We start from the raw sequence: 12,515 nt of genomic DNA, 5'->3' as shown, positions 1-12,515 counted from the left end.
ATTGATAACTCTCTTCTCTATAATAAATATTGATATTTTTTTATTAATTCAAAACAGTTCAGTTTCAGGTATGGATTCGGGATGGATACCCTAATAACCATAACTAATCCTGAAATCGAAAAATTTACCCGACAGTTACCTAAAACCGTAACATATCCGAAATTTAATCACCAACACCGAACTGTTTGGATCGATTACCTATGGGAAACGGGTTTGATGGTTCAAATTGACATCCCTAGTCCGGATTGAGTAAGCGGGTGCTAGAGTGGATCAGCCCGCGTGCGCGCCATAGGCCTGAGCGTGCTAAGCTGGTGCCGGTGAGGCGAGTTGGGCATGGGCTTACTAAGCTGCTTGTGCCGGCAGTGCCTGCGCATGGGCTCGTGCTGCAATCTGGGCCTCATCATGGTTCTGGGCTACTGCACCTGCTAAAGCTTGGGCAAACGGTGCTGGCTGCGTGGACTGGGTTGCTGCTATAGTGGTAGGGAATCCTCGTGCTTCCGTGCTCAGCCGTGAGGAGCGGTAGGGTGGGGCTAGGCCATAATCTACATTCTTCAGTCCATGTCCAGGTACATTGGAAGTGCAATTCGTCGTGATTGAGGAATTTTCAGCCATGTTTTTCTTTTTCTAGGGCAAACAAATCACGGAATAAAAAATTTAAAAATTGGGAGCACTATAAATTCAAAGGGGGAGAAATTTCGAAAGAAATTGCGAGAGCTTCTTCCATAATTGAATCAAGCTTTCAATGAAAGCGTCAATTTGTGATAGTAAAAATCCGCCTTCTTTAGTTTTGACGAAATTGTACCTACTAAACAATTAAACACATTTGGTCAAATACCAAAGACGAGCCCATAAAGTGGAGGTGGTAGGGGGTTGCCAATGGATCTCCGATGTCTAAGTCAGTTTATCTGAAAAGAGAGAGAGCAAAAACTTACCAGACTTTGGTGTAGAATGAGTATTTATAGGAAGTAGTTGGCCATATGTGCAGGAATTGCAATGCGATGTGTCTATGTTCAGTTGGCCAATGTGTGTCATCCGTTGGATTCCATTGGATGGAGAAAAGAATTATCCCGAAAATATTGTGAATTAAATAATATCTTAGAATTATCTCGTAGTATCCTTGATTGGATTTGATTGTGATTCCTTACTTGATTGAGTTTATTTTCAACAAGAAAAGCTTTAAAGATAGGATTTTGTTATACATCCTATCTTTAATAACTTTAACTTTTCTCAACTTGGCATGAGCAGGTGAGCTTGGAGAGATTGTAGTCCGCTCGTGTTCTCGAGGATTGATTTGCGGGTGGAATGAGGACATTCTCATCACTTGTAGTTAAAAATCCACACGTTAGCTTCAAGATTTTATGTATTATTTTTGGTGGCACAAATATTATTAATTTGGGTAAAGTACAAAAAACTACCTCAACTATTGGTGTCACGACACTTTCATACATCATCTTTTAAAATTGACAATATCATACCTCATTTTATGAATTTGTGCCAATGTTATACTTTCCGTTAGCTTGGGGTGAATTTCTCAGTTAAATGTTGACGTGGCTTGATCCGGGGCTCATTTTCTATTAAAAAATTATTAAAAACTAAAAAAAAAATCATTTAATATTTTTTTAAATATTAAAATAATAAAGAAAAGTTAAAAAAAATAAAAAACCAACAATCAGTTCTTCCCCTTCCTCTCATTCTCTCTCTTCTCCCCATCTTCTCTTCTTCCCCCTTCCTATAACTTCAACCCAGAAAAAAGAAGAGAAAAAAAAAACAATTTGTCTTCCCCACTCCCCACCCCTTCTTCTCCCCGTACCCACTCTCCGCACCCAACCTCCCCACCTCCCCACCCACCCTTTGCACCCAACCTCGCACCCACTACTTGCAACCCAAAAAAAAAAGAACCTAGAAAAAAACCTAGATCTCGTTGAGGTGGAATCGGGAAACTGGGGGGAATGGATGTGGAGGGAAGAGGGTGGGTGCGAGCGCGCGCGCGCGGGGGGGGGGGGGGGTTGGGGATGGACGAACTGGGTGTCCTTTATTTTTTCTTTTTTTCCTTCTCTCTCTTCTTCTTCTTCTGCAGGTTAGGTGTTGGGGGGGGGGGAACATACCCTTTTTTTTTCCTTCTCTCTCGTCTTCTTTTGTAGGTTGGGTTGGGGGGGGGGACGGACGAACTCGGTTTCCATTTTTTTTTCTTTTCTTCTTCTTCTTCTTCTTCCTCCTCTTTCTTCTTTCTGGGCTTTCTGGGTTGCAGGGGATTGGGTTTATGGTGGGAGGAGGGGGGACGAACTGGGTTTGGTTTGGGTTTTTTTTTTTATCTTCTTCTTCTTCTTCCTCCTTCTTCTTCTTTCTGGGTTTGTTGGGGGGGGGACGAATTGGGTTGGGTTTTTTTTTCCTTCTTTTCTTCCTCCTCCTTCTTTCTGGGTTGCAGGAAGATGGGGAAGAGAGAGAGAGAGAGAGGGGGGGAGAGACGAACGACTTTCTATTAAAAATGGGAAGAGAGAGGGGAGAGAGAGAGGGAGAGAGAGTTAAAAAACAGAAAAACTAACGAAGGTATGACATTGGCACAAATTCTAAAGATGAGGTATAACATTGTCAATTTTAAAAATGAGGTATGAAAGTGTCGTGACATCAATAGTTGAGGTAGTTTGTACTTTACCCTATTAATTATTACTGCAGCCGTACTCCTGCGGAGAGCAAATATTATAAGAATTGGGTCCTATAGTGCATGCTAAATGCAGACCGGAGGGTAGTCAAAGAAAACGATCACGGAGGAGTTAGCATAGCGGTTTTGAGGAGCCGGCGAACTAATTCACGGCAAGAAGATATATTTGAGAAGATGATTTCGATTTCGGGGCGTAAGAAAAGACTCAAGATTTAAAGCTTGCTCATAGGCAAAGAACAAAGAACATATATGTTGTTATTGGTTCTTTTTCATGTTCAAACTGGGATTCAAGTTCAATAAAGAATCTACGTTTTGCATTATTACACCAAGGTAACACTCTTAACTACAGCAAAGGTTAGTTGCACTTTCTCTTGCCATATCGTTCTCTGCTCAACTTGTGCCACGGGTCCACACATGAGTCAGTATTGACGATATTTCTTCCACTTTAGTCACCTAGGAGACCAACGGGCCCACAAAAGAGTAAGTGTTGATGATATTCCCTCCACTTTAGTCACCTAGGAGGTATGGGTACAGGGTTATACCAAAAAGCCTCGAGAATATACGTGATATCATTGCTTATAAAACACTACATGGTTCTCTCTCTGGTCGATGTGGGTCTAACCTCAGCCAGCTAACATCCAACAATCTCCACCTCGGAGAGATTCGAGCCATCACCAAATTGACGTTTCACGATACAAGTGCAAATAGAGCCCACCTTGACCACATGCAACCAGATTCCAAGTAAGCTCTTCAACTTCAATGATAGTCGCCAAACCCAAGCGTTGTCTGGGCTCTGATACCAATTGTTTTGTGAAAGCACACCAACTTTAGCCACCCAAGTGAAATGGGTATGGTGACCATTGCTTATAAAGCACTAGATGACTCTCTCTCTCGAGCCGATGTGGGACACAAATGTGGCTCTAATCTCAGCCACCAAACTCCAACACAACTCGTGTTTTATTTACTCTTCTAACTGTAAGTTTTGTATACTCGGCCCTTTGAAGCACTATATTACAGGGCTTGCTATTCATCACTCAAAGAAATTATTTCCCGTGTGCAACTGAAGATTCACATTTCCGGTCAAGGCTTCTTTCTTTTTCCAGAAAATGTTAGAACTACATTACTACTAATTTCGTACGAGGCGTAGTGTGTAAACGCTGAATGTATTCTTCTTTTTGCTTGATCCTGGGCAACTCTTACACCATTACTATATTGTCACCTTTCTGATTTTTGAAGAATGAAGATTTAACTTTGTCCTAAACTTTTCCTGAATCAACCAAACTGTGTCTTAAAGATTTTAACCCGACGATGTAGTAGTGTTTCTGGCAATTCTATTTCTCTTTCGCCTTAATTACAGAAGTAGTACAATTTATGGGGAAGAGAAGTGTTCATGCTGATGAAAGAAATACACTCAGCATCTTTCAGATTCGAGGATTGTACATTTTAAATTGAATTGGACAAAGCTGAATATATTATTTGAAAGACTCACTCTTCAGAAGTCCTAATCATATCCTACTCATTCTTAGTGTGATTGTGAAAATCTCCTAATGCATTGTTTAAGGAGCTGTAGGAATCCGTTTTGTTCTGCGTGGAACACTCAGGCAACGGTGTAATACCAGGCGAGATTGGATGTGCAAAGAAAAAGACTAATAGGATCATCTGCTGGAGTCTAAAGCTGAGAGAAGTGCAAGAAAACTACAGGTATGTGAGAAATTTTATTTTGCTGATCGGACCTCTGGTTTACAGATGCATGATGAAATAATTGAAAAGCTGGATGTTAGTTAACAGCTGCAAAATGTAGACTGCGATTGTTGTAATTACATTATGAAACTGAAAATGGCATACAGGTGCAATAAGAAAGTAGTAGTTTACTTTACAGTTTTCTTCCTCTTTTTCTCGATAAATGGTTAATTGGCTATGTATTTGGTTGCTCTGATAGCATAAGTCTATCATACATATCTTTCATCTTCATTAGAAAATTGTTCGTCGTTGATTTAGAATAATGAAAACATATTGCTTTCGGTGTAGCAATGGCACATGCCTACTGATATCGTAGGGATCTTGAGACTTGAATTATTTAAACTAGATCGTGAGGGGAAGAAGAATAACAGAAAAAGGAGGAAGACACCTAGTGGAAACAAGGGAGGGAAGCCCTTACGAAAGCTGTAGTGTTCACAATCATGTCCAAAAAACAGTTCCAGAATCTTATGCAACAGTCTGAAAAGCTATCACCAAGGTTTTGTTGCTCGGAAAATGAATCTTATATGCCATTGTCGCAGAATTGTCAAATAATTCAGTAAACTGTTGTAGTTTATGAGTAGTTGTCGTAAACTTGAACTCCCGCTGACTGCATTAAATTCATGCACTTTCATAGAAAAGAAAGATTGCAAACATACAGAAGGCATAATTTCTAGTTACTGCTGCTAAAGAATTAAAAAAAAAAATTCTTACGGGTGACCAAAAACAGATTTTCTAGTAACATTACAGTTCCAAGGTTGTCTGCATTTATTAAAAACTTAACTAGTTTAACAAAGGATCAGAAACAACAACAAAATTTGTTGCTTTGCAACAATGGAGTTTCCACTGATGAAATTATGGTTACATTACTGAGCTGCTTATGAGAATTGGACTTCTAATGCTATGAGTTTCATCAGACCAGATCAGCTCTGCGGAGACATGAGATCCATCTGGCAAACCTGTTCCAACAATGGTCAAATTGAAATTTTTTTCCTCATTCAAGGACTTGAACGAAAGAACTTCAGGAACCACTTTGATGTCAACCTTAGGGCCTGGCAGGATTTTAGCCTTGTAAGTTGAGGTTGCAGGGCTAACATTTTTCACTGTTCTAGGAAAAGTAACCATAAATGATTTCATTGGTATAACTTTTGCTCCCATTGAAAGGTAATTGTGATCCTTCGGCGATCATTTTTCAGGACCTGTGGGGCAAATGGTGTTGTCTCTTGCTATAATTCTAACTTTGGAATCATCCAAGAACGAGCAGAGCAACTTTATGTAATCTTCTCTAGAAGCATCATACACAAGCCTCGGATCTATAGCTTTACAGGATCAATATGCCCTGATCCATAAGCAAATTCACCAGGGGGAAGTGTTGGTACAATTCATCGGCTTAGCAGTAGTCATAAGAGATGATTTGATGGCTGCTGGAGACCAATTCGGGCGGATTGTTTTAATATATGCAGCTACACCAGAAGAGTGGGGGCAAGCTATGGATGTTCTAGAAGCTATGTTGTATGTTACTCGCCTCTTGTCTTATCGGCTTTGTGTGATGGGAGCATCTGGCGAATATGCAGCCAAAATGTCTACCCCTGGGGCACTTATATCCGGCTTAATAATTGCGGGCAAGATTGGATTAGGTCCACGTGAAGAGAAGGAAACAACAACAGGTGCAGTATCATCTTTTATGACTTCACTTTGTAATATGTCGGCTTGAGGATCTTTTGCGGATTTCAGGTGGGACTCGATGACATTGTATTCTTGGTTGCTTAAACCCCGTTGCAGGTAGCGGTACAATGAAAGAAGCATATGCATTGGAAGTGTTTAAAACTGAGCCTAGTGCACCAGCTTTATGAGCCACAAAATTTCCAACGAACTGATCACATAACACAATCTTTCCTTTAACCAAATCACCGTCTAGGCAATCTGGTTCGCAATTCCCAGCAGATAATTCAGGGCAAATACGTGAAGCATCTTTCCCGTATATCAGCGGAAAACTTGTTCCATTTAATGTGAAAGAGTTCACTGAACTCCCGACGAGTGTCCTTCTGTTTCCAAGGACAACCTTGTCAATGATCCGACGATCTATGCTACTTGCTGCAACTGTAAGAATCCATGGTGACACACTCGATACAGTACCCTCTTCAGGACCATTGTTGCCTGCGGCGTTTGAGGTTAGTATCCCTTTCCCCATTGCATGAAACGCACCAATTGCTATAGGATCGCAATAGCATCATCAAAAGCACCCAATAAACCATCAGCACTGCACCCTTCAAGATTGCATACACTATATGCAGCAATTCTCGATGGGGAACTCCTCCTCTTACAGTACCTTGTGCTAGTCCATAAAAGTCCACATCCTTTACCGCGTTCCTTGCTGCTGTTGAGGCAGTGTGGGTTCCATGACCAATAATATCCCTTGCAGACTCCGTTGGATTGTAAAACCGAGCTCCAATGATCTTGTTGTTGCTGGTAAAGTTTTGGCCACCTTTACAAACACCTTTCCACTTCCGGGGAGCAGGCCCAAAACCCTCGTCTTTAAAACTGTCGGATTCAGGCCAAATTCCAGTGTCAATAAGACCAACAATAACATCACTTTCAGCTGTGGCATTTCGAATGATATTCTCACTGACACCTATGAAGTCCCAAGATCTTGTTGTTTGAAGTTGGAAAGACAGAGACTACTTCCTTCATGTTAGCAAGTCCTTCACTTTCAGGGTCAGTGAGGTTGGCTGCAAATCCATTGAAACTCCTTTTGTAACTCTGAACCAAGACATTTGCAGGCGAATTGCTGCCAACAACTCTTTCTAGCATACCGAGGTGGTGAGATGGTGGCGAGTATGCCTCATCATTAGGAAGTGACCCCATGTATACAATATGAACTTTTCTATCGTCGCTATCAATGGCTTCACACGATAAGCTTGCAGTGAGTAGGGGAGCGGATAGAGCATAAGAAAAAAGGGGAGCTGCAAGCTTAGCCATTGTTGAGTGCATAGAAACTAAAGTGTTGAAGATTACTTTATACTGTGAATTTATCACTCAAAATCTTATCTCCATTAAAATCCAGATTTTCTTTTCTAGAGTTACAGATAATTCATGTCTAGAGTTCATTAACAAGAACAGATATGGACGTATCCAGACTTTCTTTCCTTCCATGGGATTTTTCATTAAATTCTTTAAATTTCTTTCCATGTAAGATGACGAGATAAATAGCAGTTTTAGGGGCAAAAGTGAGATAAAATCAAATTTTAAGGGGTAAAATGAGATTAAATGACAGTTTATGCGGCTAAATCAATCAATATGCCTAAATAAATTCGAGGATGTGGCTTTTCACCTAATTCCAAACCTCTCCTAATCTTGCATACATGAATCAATTGGTTAGGATAGCGGACGGCCCCTCTTGCCCTCAAGATGGAATCTCATTTATAATAGTAACGCGACCTTCTTAGTGATATATATATATAAGGGAATTGTTATTGGCATTCTAAAAATCTCATTTGGCATTCCATACTTTCTATAATTAGGCATTCCATACTTTCTATAATTAGAAAGAAAAATACACTTATAAGGAGTGTAGAATGAGATTATTGGAATGCTAATAACAGTTCCCATATATAATAGCGCTTAAGCACAAACTAGTTAGTAACTTAATAGGGCGCTAACCATGCGTTTAGACCCACTCCACAATATATTTTCATGATATGAGTTCATTTTTAGAGCCTCATTTATAGATAATCCATACAAAATTTCGTCCTCATTGGAATTTATCGATGCAAGAGTTGGCGTGTCATGACATGCATTCTGCCGACACTTCACGAGGCTAGCTTGTATGTCGTGGGCATGTCATGACATGCATTTTGCCAACACTTTACCTACTATTTCAGAATAATTTTCAAAAATAAAAAACCTTGCAAAATGTCGGCATAATGCATCGCAAAGATGCATGGTAAGGAGTGCTTGGAAACACAGAGATGACTTCCTTCATGCTAGCAAGCTTTTCTCTTTCTTGGTCACTGCGCTTGGCAGCAAATCCATTGAAGCTCCTTTTGTAGTTTATTTTAAAAAATTTGAAGCAGAAGTGCCCTCGACAACTCTTTCGAGTATGCCAATGTGGTGAGACAACGGTGAGAATTCGTCATCATTAGGAAGTGATCCCAGGTACACGGTAAGCTCAACGAGAGTATGAGAATGAAGAAAGCATAAGAGAACAGAAGAGCTCCATGCATTGCCATTGTTTCGATGCTCAAAACTGTAACCAGTGAGGAGTACTTTATAGTGAAATGTAGGACATTCAAAATTTCATCCGCACTAGTATGCACATTTTCTTTCCTTTTTTGTTTGAGTGCTTCTTTGTAAGGCCATCTCCAACCGAAGGGTTCAGAAAGTCAGAGGGTCGAAAATAGCCAGAAAACTGTCTCCAACCGAGGGTTAGGCCAAATGGCTCGTGGGCCCCAAGGGAAAATAATGGGCCAAAGGGCCAACCGGCTGGCCCAACTAGCCAGCCTCGGGCCGGGCTGAAAATTTCATTATTCCAGTTGGTTATATCCGATAGGAATTGACGCAAAAATTTTAAATACCAACGGCTAGTTGATGTCACTTAGCTGTTGGATTTGAATTTGAATTGTAGTTTTTAAATAATAAATTATGTTTGGCCCTCAGTTGGAGACAGTTTTTTGTGACATGGCTAAAACGAGCCCTATGGCCCTTTGGCCCTCGGTTGGAGATGGAGGCAAATATGGCCATGTATTGTTCATTATAATATTAATTTCTTGGAGGGCCGAAAATAGCCTGAAAACTGTCTCTAACCGTGGGCTAGGCCAATGGGCTAGTGGGTCCCACGGAAAAAAGGGCCAAAGGGCCAACCGGCTGGCCCAATCCAGCCAGCCCCGGGCCGGGCTGGAAATTTCATTATTCCTATCGGTTATATCCGACAGGAATGGAGGCAAAATTTTTAAATACAACGGCCGTCAGCTAGCCGTTATTTTTAATTTTTTTTTATAAAGTTTTTTTATTTAATTTTTACAAAATTGTTTTAAAATTGTAAAAATTCTTTTTTTCCCCTTATAACTTCTAAACCATTAAACATTACATAACATTAAGTAACATGAAACAACATTAAACAATATTAAACAACATTAAACAATATTAAACAACATTAAACAACATTAAATAACATTAAACAACATAAAAATTATACAACATAAAAAAAAAACATTTAACAACATGAAACTTAAACAACATTTTTAAAAACATTTAACAACATAAAACTTAAACGCCTATTCCATGCTATTTTTGGCCCAAAGATGTGCAACAAGATTCTGTTGTAGGTACTTGTTTGTGGCATGAGAACGTATCATTCTATAACGCCTCATATACTTATTTATAAAGATACTACCAGTTCTTGGATTGAAAGGCAAATTAAGCTCATCATATATTTTTACATGAGCCCTTCTTGACCTATTTGGATCATCTTGGTCATCATCGGACTCTCTATCAATATACCCATCTCGCTCATCCTCCACTATCATATTGTGCAATATGATGCAAGACATCATGATGGAGTCCAAATTTTCTCGACTCCACCCTCTTACCGATTCGCTGATGATCTTCCTCTATGGCTGCTGCTCTGTTTTGTTTGTTGCGCCTTACTTCAGCTTCTTCATCAGACTCCTCATCTTCTAGTCTCATCTGTGCTCATTTTTCTTCCAATTTGGAATTGGATGAGGACCCCCAGTTAGAATCCGAAGAGGATCCAAAGTTGGAATTCATTGCAAACTTGAATTGAAAGAGATTGAATTCAAAGTTGTGTGAATTATAGCCCAATATCCACCCTATTTATAGCCAAAAAAGTTTAAATCCAACGGCTAACTGACATCACTTAAGCGTTGGATTTGAATTTAAGTTATAATTTTTAAATAATAAATTATGTTTGGTCCTATGACCATTTGGCCCTCGGTTGGAGACGGTTTTTTTTTTTGTGATAAGGCTAAAACGAGCCCTATGGCCCTCGGTTGGAGATGGAGGCAAATATGACAATGTACTGTTCATTAAAATATTAATTTCTTAGAGAGTAGAGGGCTAAAACGAGCCATCTGGCCAACCTTCGGTTGGAGATGTGGAATGTTGCCTTACTTCCGGCCCTAGTGAGGGATTTCAAAAGCTTAGATTTTGGCAACTCTGGCTGGCCTACCTTCAAATTGAGGCAGGTGAGTGATGAAGCATGCATGTTTTCTTTCTTTCTTTTTAATACAGATTTTGAACTCATAGATAATCGACAACTTATATTCCTCAGTAACATTTTCAAGTACACAACGGAACTTCCAAATTATAGCATCAATAATTTCTAAAGTTGCAAATTCCTTGAATTTGGTATGTTATTTTTAGGCCATACAGGCAGTGGCGAAGCCAGAAACCCCTCTCAGCAGGGGCCTCTAAGACATATAAAAAAAAAAAATCAAATATAGCAATGTACTAATTGAGAATATTTAAGAGCGTTTTTTTTATTGGCAAGGAAAAAATTTATCAAACAAGAGTAATGGGGTTTTAAAATTTTTATGAAGAATTTAGTATTAAGATGATTATATCATAAGAGCAGAATATGTTTACAAGCTTTAATAAAAAATAAAGATTTGAAGAAAAATTTAAGGTCATAACGCAAAATTATTGCCAAGAGATTTTACCTTTGTTTTATATAAACTGACAGAAAAAAAAAGTTTTTATATGGTAAAAGAGAACGGTAATTATAACTTTGGTTGTATGAACTGACAGAAAAAGAAACTAATTTTTATATGGTAAAAGAGAAGGCTATAATTAGATTTAAGAAACCAAAATGGGTTGTTAACGAACACAAATTTCGAACCCATGAGGGGATGGAATTGTCCAATTCCACTCACCGTTGCAGGAAGCACCAAAAAGTAAACTCTTTCATTATCTTGGATATATCTTGCAAAAGAACGGACAATTGGACGAAGATCTCAACCATAGAATACAAGCTGGATGAATGAAATTGAAGAGTGTATTGCGTGTGTTGTGTGATTGTCGTATGCCTCTAAAGCTCAAGAGAAAATTTTATAAAAACGGCAATAAGGCCAACAAGGGTTTATGTCACGAAATGTTGGGTGGTCAAGCATCAACACATGCAAAAAATGAGTGTAGCGGAGATGAGAATGCTTAGTTGGAAGTATGGCACACGAGAATGCACAAGATTAAGAACGAGGATATCTAAGGTAAAGTACGAGTGGCCTTGAAGATAAGATGAGACAAAATTGGTTAAGGTGGGTTGGACATGTGAAACAAGGACCTACAGATGCTCCGATTAGGAATGTAACTATGAGACAGAGGCTCAAGGCAAAAAGGGTTGAGGAAGACCTATGAAGACTTGGAAATAGACTTTAAGAAACGATATGAAGTACTTGGATTTAACGGAAGACTTGGTGCAAAACTAAGCGCAGTGGCATTCTAGGATTCATACAGTCGGCTCAACTTAGTGAGATAAGGCTTTATTGTTGTTGTTGTAAGCTGGTGTTTCTAGCCACTTGCATAATTCGAAATATGTATTATTAGTTTTAATTTTCAGTTTTGAAGAATTTAAGTTGTATTACAAAGCTTAAGAGGGCAGAAATTTGAATACATTTAGTCATTCAAACTCTTCTAATTATGTCCACAGGTTAGGTTTTAATCAAGAAGAACAATCAACCATAACAAATTGTTATTAAAGAAAACTAATGAATGGGTCTCACAAACTTATTTGTTATGTTGAAGCGCTTTTCATTAAAAATCTCTAAACAAAAAGCAATGATAATTTCCCAAGGAATCACACCCGCGTCCTCTTTCAAGTTGTACTGTCCTAGCAATTACTAGTACACTCTCTAAACACATGATTGAGAGATTGAGAAGGCCATTCACAAATGAACAATCGGAATCCAAAACCCTGTTCGTGGGAAAAAAAAATCCTTAAAATTTTTGTTTATTAGTTTCTACTGGATTTCATTTAAATCCAAATCTACCAAATAAAATTGAACTAAAAAAATGACGATTTGGCTTTGAGCCTTCAAATTAATCTTACCAAATCTCCAATCCAAATCCAAATCCCCTCCTAGTAAAAGAGAGGATCCAAGTAATT

The 12,515-nt window shown here is 39.0% G+C and overlaps 1 pseudogene; it reads right to left on the bottom strand.

Moving 5' to 3' along the window:
- Nucleotides 1-342: 342 nt before the first annotated feature.
- On the bottom strand, nt 343-7,375 carry LOC126628982 (subtilisin-like protease SBT4.3; annotated as a pseudogene).
- Between the last annotated feature and the right edge of the window lie 5,140 nt (nt 7,376-12,515).

Source organism: Malus sylvestris, chromosome 7, assembly GCF_916048215.2.
Source record: "Malus sylvestris chromosome 7, drMalSylv7.2, whole genome shotgun sequence".
Classification (NCBI taxonomy): domain Eukaryota; kingdom Viridiplantae; phylum Streptophyta; class Magnoliopsida; order Rosales; family Rosaceae; genus Malus; species Malus sylvestris.
The sequence above is the reverse complement of the archived record's forward strand: the minus strand, read 5'-3'. Positions and strand labels throughout refer to the sequence as shown.